This window comes from Pinus tabuliformis, chromosome 8 (assembly GCF_031772625.1).
Source record: "Pinus tabuliformis cultivar Carrire ecotype Pingquan chromosome 8, CPIR1, whole genome shotgun sequence".
NCBI classification, from domain to species: domain Eukaryota; kingdom Viridiplantae; phylum Streptophyta; class Pinopsida; order Pinales; family Pinaceae; genus Pinus; species Pinus tabuliformis.
The window spans coordinates 1264966847-1264979607 of NC_142294.1; positions in this window are offsets into that span (position 1 = coordinate 1264966847).

Genomic DNA, 12761 nt, shown 5'->3' on the forward strand with positions numbered 1-12761 from the left:
TCAGGAAAGTTCTTGTACCTCAGATTTAAATGAAGAATTAGTGCATTGGAAAAATACGCTACATGAAGTATCTACGTTGCGTTGCAACATGATGACTAAATCATTGCGCTGTGTCATCGAAGGTAAGAAATTTACCCTATTATGATGGTTTAACTAACGTATATAATTTTTTGGATGCATTTGAATAAGAGGTCCCTGAGGATCATCACTTCTAAGCATTAGATTTGGCATTGCGTGCTATGCCTACATGATCATGGGGTACGCACAAAGATAGCTTCGATGAATGGTGAGATCATAGAAGGATGATGAGGTTGCGATTTGGTCGTCCTAAAATTTCACTGACTGAGAAGCACGATGGGAGAAATGATCTGTGCCATCATTTAGCAAAGTGGACTAAAGCTTATGGAATAAAGCCACAGTCAGAGTGGGTGCACTTATTCTATCATACTTTGGATACAATTCCTATGAATTGGTATCTGGAAACAGAGCTCCCCCATGACACCACAGAGTGGGATATATTAAGGGAAGGACTCTTAATGACCTTCATTTTTTAAGATGGGTTCGAGAGCATTGATGAAGTTGCAGGAGGTTAAGGCCACAATCTTCAGAATTCTGCAGGATCCTTTAGAGTTGGTTCAGCTAGATTGGAGCACCTAACTGCACCATGTGCTGGAATGCTATAATGTGACCATTCAGGGGGAGGATGAAGATCCCCGAAATATTAATATTCTAGAGGTAGAATGCCATCGCGAGGTCGAAGGTCCACAACTAGAAACCCCAGACATCACCTCGTCATTAAAAACCAAACAAGTAAACATTGGCATTGAAGCATAGCCAAAATTTGTGAAAATTGGAGATTACTGGGATGATGCCACAGTGGATAAAGTTGTTGAGATACTCTATGAGCTAGGATCTTTTTCCCACCACGTTTTCAGACCTGAAGGGCATCATAGGTGACTTAGGTGTGATGAAAATCAATTTGGAACCAGATGCAAAGATTATTAAGAAAAGGTTGTATCGCCTTAATCCCAAATACAAGGAAAAAGGTCCACTTGGAGTTGGTTAAGATGCTAGATGTAGGCATCATCAAACCAGTGGAAGAATCTAATTGGGTGAGCCTAATGGTGGTTCAAGAGAAGAAACAGAAGGGAGAAATAAGGATTTACGTAGACCTAAGGAAGCTTAATGATGCTTGCATCCATGATCCTTTTTCAACATCATTTACTGATGAGGTATGGGACAACATTGGAGGGTAGGAGGCCTATTCATTCACTAATGGATTTTCGGGGTATCAACAGATCAAGATCGCACTAGAGGATAGGATCAAAACAACCTTCATGATGGAATGGGGTTGTTTTCAATATAGTGTCATGACGTTTGGACTTAAGAATGTGCCTGCCATATTCTCTCGCGTAGTTATAGCAGTGTTTAAGGAGTTTATTCATAAGTTCTTGGAGGTGTATTTTGATGACTGGACGGTGTTTGGTCTAGTAAAGTTCCATGTAGCAAGTTTGTGTATGATGTTGGACACGTGCCACAAATACCAGATCGCGTTGAACCTGAAGAAGTGTCTATTCTGTGTCCCCTTTGGGATCTTGCTGGGTCATGTGGTGTGAAAGCAAGGGCTAATGGTGGACCCTGCCAAGATCATAGTAATAGTAAATTTGGAGGCCCCAAGAAGTGTCAAACAGTTGTGCACAATGCTCGGAGATACAGGATATTACAGAAAGTTCATCAAGGCTTATGCTCAGATTACCATGCCCATGGAGACACTATTGAAGAAGGATTCTACATTCTGTTGGGATGAAGAATTTCAACATAGTTTATATGTATTGAAGGAGAATATGGTCACGTGCCGATTTTCATCTTCCCATATTGGAAAAGGAATTCCATGGACATGTCAATGTCTCTTGCATTGCATTGGGAGCAGTGCTAACACAAGCTGGTGAGGGAGAGATGGACCACCCTATAGCCTTTGCAAGCAAAAAATTATCAAAGGCCAAGAAGAATTACTCAATGACAGAGCGCAAAGGAATGGCTATGGTATATGTGATTTAAAATTTCAGGCACTGCTTGTTGGGCCGACATTTCAAAATGTACAGGTCATTCTACCTTGAAAGACCTGGTCAATAAGCATGTGTTGGGGGGGGGATTTTCTGATGGTTGCTGCTATTCCAGGAGTATGACTTGAGTTGATTGTGAAGCTAGGGAGGTAGAATACATGACCTAACCATCTCTCATGGATCGAGACAGGAGAGGAGCCTACCAATTTAGAGGAAGGGTTGCCCAATGCACAACTCTTCATGATGCATGTAGAGGAAGGGTTGTCTGATGCACAACTCTTCACGGTGCACATAGTAGATAACCACTTTGCAGATATTATCCACTTTTTTACTAGAGGGATGGCACCGGAAGGATATAACAACCAGCAAAAGAAGGAACTAGCAATGCGCATGGCGAAATTCTCAGTGACTGCAGGACATTTGTATAATATGGGTGCAGATGAGATATTGTGATGTTCTGTGCCAGATTTTGAATGGAATAGCATCCTCATTGAAACTCATGGAGGGGATGCAGGAGGGAATTATGTAGGAAAGGTGACAGCATAGAATATTTTACGCACAGGCTTATGGTGGCCTACACTGCATAAAGATTCTAAAGCATATTGTATGGCATGCGATGCATGTCAATTAATGGGCAGACCATCACAGAGGGACAAGCTACCACTAAATCCTAAACTATCATTACAACCATTTGAAAAATGGGCAATTTATTTCATTGGTCCCATTCAGCCCCCAGGAAAGGAGACAGGTGCACGCTATACCATCACCATGATAGAGTATCTAACTAAATGGGTGGAGGCACAGTTAGTGAAGGATTGTACAGGGGCTACTACACCAAATTTCTTGTTTGAGAATGTGTTAACCAGATTTGGTTTCCCAAAAGTGTTGATGAGTGATTGGGGTATGCACTTCCTAAATGAGATGATCAGAGTGTTGACCGAAGAATTCCATGTTTATCATCAAAATAGCACACTGTATCATCCTCGGGCTAATGGAATAGTTGAGGACTTTAATAATATTTTGGAAAATGCGCTGATGAAGACTTGTAACACGCAGTGGAATGATTGGGATGTGCGTGTACTTGTAGTGCTATGGGCATATAGGACTACTTGCAAAACACTAACATGACAGACACCATTTAGATTGATCCATGGCATAGAAGTCATGATGCCTATGGAATATATCATGCCTAGTATATGCATAGCAGCATTCACAGGTATGGTAGATCGTGAAGCCTTGGAATAATGGCTCGCGCAGCTAATGGAGCTTGAAGAAGATAGATTCTTTGTTGGATTCCATCAACATGTACAAAAGGAATGCAAAAAAGCATGGCACAATTGACATATCAAGCTGTAAATGTTCAAGGTAAATGATATGGTTTTATTATATGATAGCAATTTCACTATGTTTCTGAGGAAATTTCATATGCATTGGCTTGGGCCATATATTATCAAAGAGATTACAGATGGAGGCATCGTTCAGCTTGCGAAACTGAATGTAGAACCTTTTTTGGGAAGGGTGAATGGAATTCAACAGAAACCATATATGGGGAATCCATCACAATGACTATATGATGATAGGACAGTCTTAGTGCTCTAGGAAGTTGTAAGAGAGCGCGGGACTATAAACTACACTGCCAAGATTGAAGGACTATGTGGAAGGAGGGTTACGTGGAAACTAGTGAAGCTACAGTATAAGAAGTTGCGCGAAGAGAGTTGCGCTATGAAGGAAGGTGTCGCGCAAAACAGTAAGGAAGTGACCATTGGAGTCATTATTCATGATTTGATAGGCAGAAGATGGTTAAGAGGAGTGGGATGGGGAAATTTAAGGCCAAAATATTTGAAGATTTGCCGTCAAAATAGAATTAATGATCGGATTTTGGGGGGAATGGTTGGATTTGAATTCAAAAACCCCTATAAATTACACGTTTCGGTCCAGTAGAGAAAACTTTGCACACTTAGAGTTTTTGAGTTTTGTTTTCCGTTGCTTATGAACCGCCCGTTCTTTGAGGATTTGGTCACGAGCCCTACATTTGCCAATTTGCCTGAGGTGAATCATAATTTCATCCTTGACACCATGTTAGGACCAATTCCTGCTGAGACTATGAGGACTGGGGGAGATGTCGCTTCTAAAGGAATTGCCCGAAAAGTGGAGTATGGAAGCTCTGAATCATGTGCCTGTGGCACCGAGTTCACCTAGGAAGAAGCCTACCCCTGTTAGAGAATCCCAGAAGCCGAAGAAGGATAACCAAAAGAAGTCAACGCTAGTGCATGAGTCACCGATAAAGCACTCTGCGACTCAAAAGCAGAAGAAAGACAAGCATTCCAAGAGGGTTTTCAATTTGGAGGCCAAGGAAGGCCATGGCGCCGAGGATATAGACGCGAAGGGAATGGAGTCCATTTCCAAGTTTCTGTACTATATCCCTCCGCGCAAGGGGAAAACAAAGGTCACCAAGGATCCAAACTCGGAAAATCTGTTATATCTATGCCCCTGTTGTTGGAGCAGGTCCCCTTCAAAGGTCCGCGCCTTGCGTGGATCCCCCTACTGAAGATGGAATATTGGGACCTGGAAGACCATGAGCGGTTCCCTCACCTCGCGACAACAAATTATATGAAGTGTGTCTATTAACCAGACTCAGGTGTCACTAAGTTAGACACGATGGAATGGATCTGCGAAGTGGAGAACTCCGGGTTGTTGAACTTGTTGTGGGTGCCCCACTATCACCACACCACTATCAACATGACCTGCATGCGTAAGTTGCTTACTCTAGTCCATGATGGGTGCTTATGGCTAGGAGGGTCTATACCCATCACTGACATGCTCATCCACAGGATCATGCACCTGCCACATGAGGGCTTGAATTCGGCCAAGGAGTTTGGTAGGAAGGTGGGAGAAAAATATTTGGCGGATAAGATGAAAAAGGAGTTTGCACTTGTGAAAAAGTAGTGTGGATATTCAATCACATCTATCAATGATCCCGTGGTGCAGATTTCCATCCAAATCCCAGCAAGAAAGGTAATGAGGAAGTGTTGCGCGAACGAGGTTCCAGTGCCTACGGTCTCTTTAGTTGCACAATGCACGAAGGGTGTGTAGTTGAACTGGTCAAGGTACCTATGTAGTGAATTCCTCGCCAATTTCCACGAGGTCCAGGATGAGACCAAGCTATTCCACTATGTGTGGTTGTTTCTCTCCATCATGTTGATTGCATGGGAGCTGTCGAAGGATAGATAGTTTCCTCCATTGAAGGAAGGATTATCAGAGACCACGTAGTTCGCCTCCCTCTAGGCCATGAAGGACCCCGCGTGGGTCACAGAGATAAAGACGTTTTGGTTCCTAATGGAAATGAGTCTCCGCATGGCCATCAATCAGCAACCAATGCTGTCCCCAACCTTGTATGAGAAGTTGCTAGTGCATACCGCCTTCAAAGCAGAATTCCACCACATCTACATTCAGACATGAAAGGACCCAGAGTAGAAATGGTATGAATTACCATACTTGGTCACAGATCATGACATACAGGAAGTCATGAAGTGATGGCCCATAGAATGGCGCACCCCATTAGATTTGGATGTCAAAACTAGTAAGGGCATGGGAAGCTTGGCTGAAAACAAAAAGAAGGATTCAACAAAGCAGGTTGTGCAGAATTTGGCCACAGAGCAAAAGAAGGAAGCTGTAAAGAAGTCTCCAATGGAAAAATAGCGTGATGCTAAGGAGAAAGTCAAGAGAAATGCGAATCATAGAGAAGCGGTAAATCCCCTTCGTCCATGACAACGGAGGAAGAACAATATGAACATGGTGGTGGAGGAGATGAGGGGAAAAGTACCTCATTTCAGCTAAGGAAGCACAAATAGGAGTAGCGAGAGGGTCCCTACAAGAAGAAAAAGCCAGAAAAAATGCAGGTTGATCCCATGATCTTGACGGAGGGCGATCTGGATGAGATCGGTGACAAAGTCCGGGATACTACAACTAAGCTAGTGCGACAATTCAAGCAACAGTACATGAAGATGTTGGGTAGTGTCCAAAAGGATATATGTGAGCTGCAAATCCAAACTAGTAGGATACAGGTGGGTGCAAGTCAAGCGAGCGCCGCACAAGTGAGCTTGGCACCAAGGACGAGTCAAGCTGTGAAATTGGTAAGGACCCTAGACCTTTGCACAGAGTCTTTATCAGAAGGGTCCCTCCACGTAGAGTTGGTCGATGACTGCACAACCTTAAATACCCTTAAGAACATCAGGTTGAACATTGCAGTGCTCCCTAATGAGATTCTTCATGCATTGCAGGCAGGGGTTATGGAGGAATTGAGAGCTCAGGAATAGCGCGCTCTCAATTTGATAAGAGAATACCAAGTGAACAATGAACATTTGTTCACCGATAAAAATGTAGGAATTAAAGGAAAGAGATACAATCAAGGGACAAAGTTCCAAGCTGGAGGTCGCGGTAGCAAAGGCGTGCAGAACAGTGACGGAGTTGCACATCCCAGAGGATGCACAATCGGAAGCTAAGATACATAAATTAGATACAAGAGTGCACGAGGCGAAGGTGAAGTTGGGCAAGTTCAATTCAAACTCAACATGAAGATGATAGAGCTGCACCTCAAATTATAGCCTATGACTCTGCCCGAGGTTTGGGAGCAGCATGGAGCCACCATCAAGGAAGGGATGGCCACTTTGGATGTCGTAGTCATTGACTACACGACCTTCTTTGAACAGTCGGTGGAGTTGGTAACGACCCTATAGGAAGACCCAAACCTACAGATATTGAATATAGAGATTCGCAAGCTCTAGAAGCAGTATGACGAGGTCAGGGTGACAATGCGCTCAATTGCTACAACGCAACACCTCACCAAGTTGGAAGGGAAGAAACTCCTGAAGAAGCTCAAAAGAAGGAGGCAGTTCTTAAGGCTAGGTTGGGACCCTAGTTAGAAGCAACTTACCAAGTATCAACCAACATTCAGGAGAATCTGACGGGCTTGCAGCAAACACAGTAAAATATGAAGCTGGCTAAAGAAGGACTAGCTATAGAGTAGCTCGTAGAATAGGTCAAGCAGGTAGCCACATAGAGCGTTACTGAGGTTGCAGTTGTGCAGGTGGAGCTGGGGGGATATTCGAAAAAATATCACTGCACTAGCCGAGTGAATTGAGGGCGAGTCATGACCTTTGTGTTGGGGGCCTGTTGGGATGGGGTCCCCTGGGTCAGATTTGGGGTTAAAAACCAAAGTTTTGATGTAAATTTTGGTAAAAAGATGTAAAGTCTCTGTAATATGTGGATGCAGAGCATGTAGATAGTTAGGAGTCAAAAGGGGTTTTAGCCCCTTGTCTATGGAAAGTCAAGTCAGTTTTGAGATCCACCCATGGTTCGTTGACCATGGGATTGTATGTAAAATGCTATAAATAAGTGTGTCTTAAAGAGTCCAAGGCAAGGAGAGATAGATGTTTACGTCAGAGAGAGAAGAAAAATGGCAAGTAAGTAGTAGGTAGATAGGAGGAAAAAGGCTCTATAGCTGAGTGCGTGGAGGCCTAGAGTAGAATCCGTAGCTGAGTGTGCGGACCCCTGTAGCTGAGTGCGTAGGAAAGTTCGAGTCTATAACCTCATATTGAAGATCAATAAAGAAGGTTGTTGATGAAATTCATGTGTTTATCTGTTTACTTCTATTATTTATGTTTGCAATATATGTTGTGATGGAATAATGTCTTTATGAAATATTGATTTATTGAAGTGCATCTCTATTAGATAAGTCTTATTAAATGTATGCAATTCTTGCTAAGTAATTCCGCGAAGATTATAATACATTATGTTATGTTTATTAAGTACTTAAGTAGATCTGCTTGAACTCAGATCTAGGTTTATTTTATGGTGCACGTAAATGGCTAATTCATCTATTAAGGGTCTACAAAGACTTATCATAGACCTTCACGAAGGTCTCGAGGTCATTTAAATGAAGTTACATTACTGATCCCTAAGGGCTTATAGATCAATGTGAAGGCAAATCTAGGTCAATAAAAGACATCACACTGATCTTTGGATGCGGAAACTTGATTTTAGCATCCCCCCATACTTCTTCAAGTGAGACTTCAGCTTGCGCTATGCGAGTTGATGTCAAAAGGGCCAGTAGTGTAGAGTTTTGTTTGGCACAATTAACTCTGAAGTTGGGTCAGGACCCACTAAGCCAACACTAGCCATAACAGGAATTTCGTCAAACATATCATTAACATGTAATCTACGGGTGTAAATAATAGAGTTAAGTGTAAAAATATCATACCTATCTAAGAATCTCTATGAACCATTGTTCCCTTATTCCATATTTACAGATGGAAATCAAGGAAAGGATTTCTCATTAATGAATGCAATGAACCAACCGAACATGGTACTACCACATTCCACCCAACTGTAGAATGGTTGAGCCAAATCTCTCTTCAACCATTCACACTCATGCCATATTCCAAGCATGAATGTAGGATCTCATAGAACACATCAATCAAAACTCAGCCAAGGCTTCCAAAGGCCATCCACCTCAACCCATCAAACAATGATTCCACCTCACGGTTGAGCATCACTAAAACCATCCGAATATTGGTCTCCATCCAAGCCTTCTAGGGCTTCCAGATCATTTGTCCAACCAAGGCTTCCAAAACTAGTAACTCAACCCATAGGTTATATAGGGCTTCTAGAGAATTTTTCCAACCAAGGCTTCTAAGACTAGTAACTCAACCCACCAAGGGCTTCCATATCGTTTGTCCAACCAAGGCTTCCAAGACTAGTAACTAAACCCAAGTTGTTACAGGTCTTTTAGGACTAATAACTCAACCGAATCTAAGGAAACATGAGAACCAACCAAAAAAAAACAATGAAAGTAAACCCACAATCACCATGGCTATCCAGGAAATGAAAAGGCTAGGAAATCCATTATCGATATAGGTAATCCTCCATGCCAATGACAAATCACAACCAAGAAATCACATGCATATGCCATGAATACCAAAACTAGTGAATAAGTCATACATGCAATTCGGTACCTCCAAGAAAATCTGATGTAGTCGTTGATGTTGATGCCTTCTTGCACTTTCATACTCTTCATTTTCCTTCTTTCTCCAAGAATTCAAGTATGCCACACCCTCCAAGAGTTCTCCAAGAAATCTCTAAGTATCAAAGAGTATGAGAGAGAGAGAGAGAAAATGAGAGAGAGCTCCAACACTGAACTGACCAAGTCTTGCCCACTGATTCTCAAAAGCCTTTTTATTAATGAGGCCTCTATTTTCTTGATTTTCCATTATTTTCCTTCAATTTCTCCTCACATGCAACCTGTGACCTTTCACCTTCATTTTCTCCTAATTTCCATTATTTTCATAAATAAATGTGCCAAACTAACTTTTTTCCTCTTTAATGCCTTAGCCATTTCCTTAGCCATCAACAATCAAACAAACACCCACTAGGATGTCCTACCCACCATTCAACTTGGAATACATGTCCCATCATTTGTGGTATTTATATATTTTTACATGGAATTTTCACCATGGTTGTTACATCCACCCTGGTGAGGGGTTGACCCATTGGGAAGATTGGGGTGGATAAGCCTGAAAAGGAGGGTTGATAGACTGAGGAGGATATTGAGGATCATAAGGCCAAGGAGGAGGTGTATACCATGATGGATGAGTGAAAGGGTAACAAGGCTAGAATGGTGCATTCTGATTTGGATTATAGTGAGGATAATGTGCACCTTGCATGCCTTGTTGATATGGTTGAGGAGCTGGAGGCCTCATTTGGTTAATGAAGCACAACTCCTCTGACCCACCTTCTACCCCTCCTTGGTACAACCTTTAGGATTGGTAGAGAGGGACATTTCTCTTTTGCATGATTTTCTTTACAAAATAAGTATATTTCTATGACATTCAGTGGACATTCATTCCTAGGATGTCTCATAGTACATCTAGGGAAAAAGATAGCTAGTGTCCTTTTTGCTTCCCCTTGCCTCCTTTTGATTTGCATAATATCCATTTGTAGGGAAAAGGTATGTATCATTTCACTCTTAAAATATTCTAACATACTTCCTATATCATGCTTGATGGTTGTTGTGGAGGGAGAGGAACTGACCAAGCTTTGGCTAGACCTACCATTTTTCCTAGTAGCTCTAGAGTGATTCCTAGATACAATTTTGATGTCATCATAAGGCAATTAGTAGATATCTCCTCCAGACATCACATTCAGGGTTTGCATTGCATCCTCCCTAATCCCTTGAATAAAAACTAGCTTGAGTGACTCAGGATCAAGGGTACATTTGGCCCTCCTATAATTGAGTTGAAATATTTCCTCGTGATCCTCCAAAGACTCATCAAGTACAAGGGTCATCTTAAATATTTCCTGCTTTGTTTCTTTAGACCTACAGTAATCCATGTATTTTTCATTGAAGGCTTATTGCATTTGGGCCCATGTAGTGATGCTTCCTCAAGGTAAACTCATAAGCCAACGCAAGTATGCATATTTGAGGGTAGAAAGAAACAACTTATGCTTCTTCTCATCAAAGGCACAATCATAGGTCCTACAGACAATAGAAAACTCAAACATGAAGGTGTTAGGATCCTGAGAGGTTAATCCATGGAAATGTAGAAGGGAAGCAAGGCTTACATTCTTCATTCCAGCCTCTCCATTGGTTTCTCTGATAGGGAAAATCTCATTGTTATTGTTTTTAGCCATGGTTTGGGCAGGTGAGATAGGTTCTTCTTCCCATATGGGTTCCTCAAAAATTTTAGTTTTCTCACCTAGAGGGTATTTTACCTCCCTTGTACGCAGAGATGGAATTTCACGGTCACTAAAAAAGAATGAAGGTTGACCGCTTGACTTTTTTGGTAATAATCTCCCTTGGTTATCCCTACTCCTATGATGCATGAAGGAACTAGTTTTTTTTTTTACTTTCTTTCAAAATAATAAGACTAATGCAAAACAAAAAAGAAACAATAAACTATTAATTAGAAACAACACCTACTTAGACAACTCCCCCGCAATGATTCCAAAAAGTGATGAGCCTTGGTATTGCGCCAATGATGTTGCAACTCCCAAGGGCTTCTCAACTTACATTATCAACCCAAGGTTCGTACAAACTTAGAGGTGACAGTGTTATATGCACAGCGAATTAGGTTCTACTCATGTCACCCTCAGTCATGAGATTAGATTAAGGTTTTCAGAGACCACTCCTTCGGCTAAATACAAAGATAAAATGTGTCATAATTTCAAGGAGATGAACATGACTCTAACTACATAAGTGAAAACGTCATTCATTCAATGTAAATGTTGAATCGAAATTGCATGAAGAAAAAAAGGCTAGTCTAGTTGTAGAAGTAAACAATGTTATTCTACTTGCAAACCTGATCAATGTAACATCCTACTTACATGAATCATCTATCTATTTTCACTTGCTTGAAAATGAGAAATTCAACCTTCAACATAATTATGAAAAAAATGCTAATTCTAATTCTATTTGTTGTCTTATGTTTGCAGTGGAAAAAACATTGAGTTGGAGTGGTCTTAGAGTCTTCCCTAATCATGAAATCAAATCTTGGGGATCATTATTCAACTTCAATATGCCAAGGTCAAAATCTGGAGTGAATCTGGTTGAAGAAAACAATGCTACAGGTCTGCTATAGGAAGTGCTACAGGAGGCCCTTTATTGCTATAGGAGGCCATGTATTGCTATAGGAGGGGGGTCCAAGAGATTTTTGATGACTAGAATGGTGTATTGAAAGTAGAAGAAGGTGGGTATAGGTAGAATAAGGTGGGTGAAGGGTGTGGGAGGCCCTTTTCCAAGCCTAGTACCCCTCAGATCTCTATCTTGCACCAAATGTTTTGCCCACAGTGTCCTCCATTTACCTTAGCAGAGTGGTATCGGTGGTAGAGTTTGGAAGCAATGTGGGGTGTCTAGAAGGGAGATGGAGTGGCCTAGGTGGATGTATAAAGGTGTGTCCACCCCTAAATATCAACACAATCCCTACAAACCAGTCAAATAGATGCATCAAATGATCACTATTATAGAAAAGTAAATTAACATGGAAAAGATGAGTTGAATTTTATTGAAATCTACTCTAATCCACAACACAACTCATAATTTCCAAACCAGTGATACTAACTCCTAAAGTGTAGAAACTAAACATATAGAAATATTACAGTCTCATAATTAACAATTTCTAATAAATCATAAACAAATACTTTTGGGTTGTTATTGTATATCTTCCAATCACTCTTCCCACAAGAGAGGTGATGGGAAAACCTGCAACTACAAATTTTGTAATATAACACTCACTGAAACAAGAAAGGCATTGCAAGAATAAGGAAGAAATAAAAGAGAGGGACTCTCAGGTTAGGCATTGATTATAGGTGTTATAGACATTTTTGTGCCTCACGTCAAGGAGCAGGAAATGTCGATAATTACAGGGATCCTCAGTCCCTAAACATGTTGTTCTTACCCCTAAAAGAACAAGGTCATCAATCAACAACACTTCCAATCAGTTCTCCACCTGAAAACACTTCAGAACTGGCTTATTTTGGATCATGTCAGCTGCTTAACTGAGCTTCTGCGCTGTATTACAACTGTCCCACTCTGTACCTGCGCTGGAAGTCAAAAACAATGAAGGCTACCTGCGCTGGGCGAGATTGGCCAAGTGGCACAGTCCTCCTGCAAGGTGTCAATTGCCCAGGAAGCTTCCAAACTGA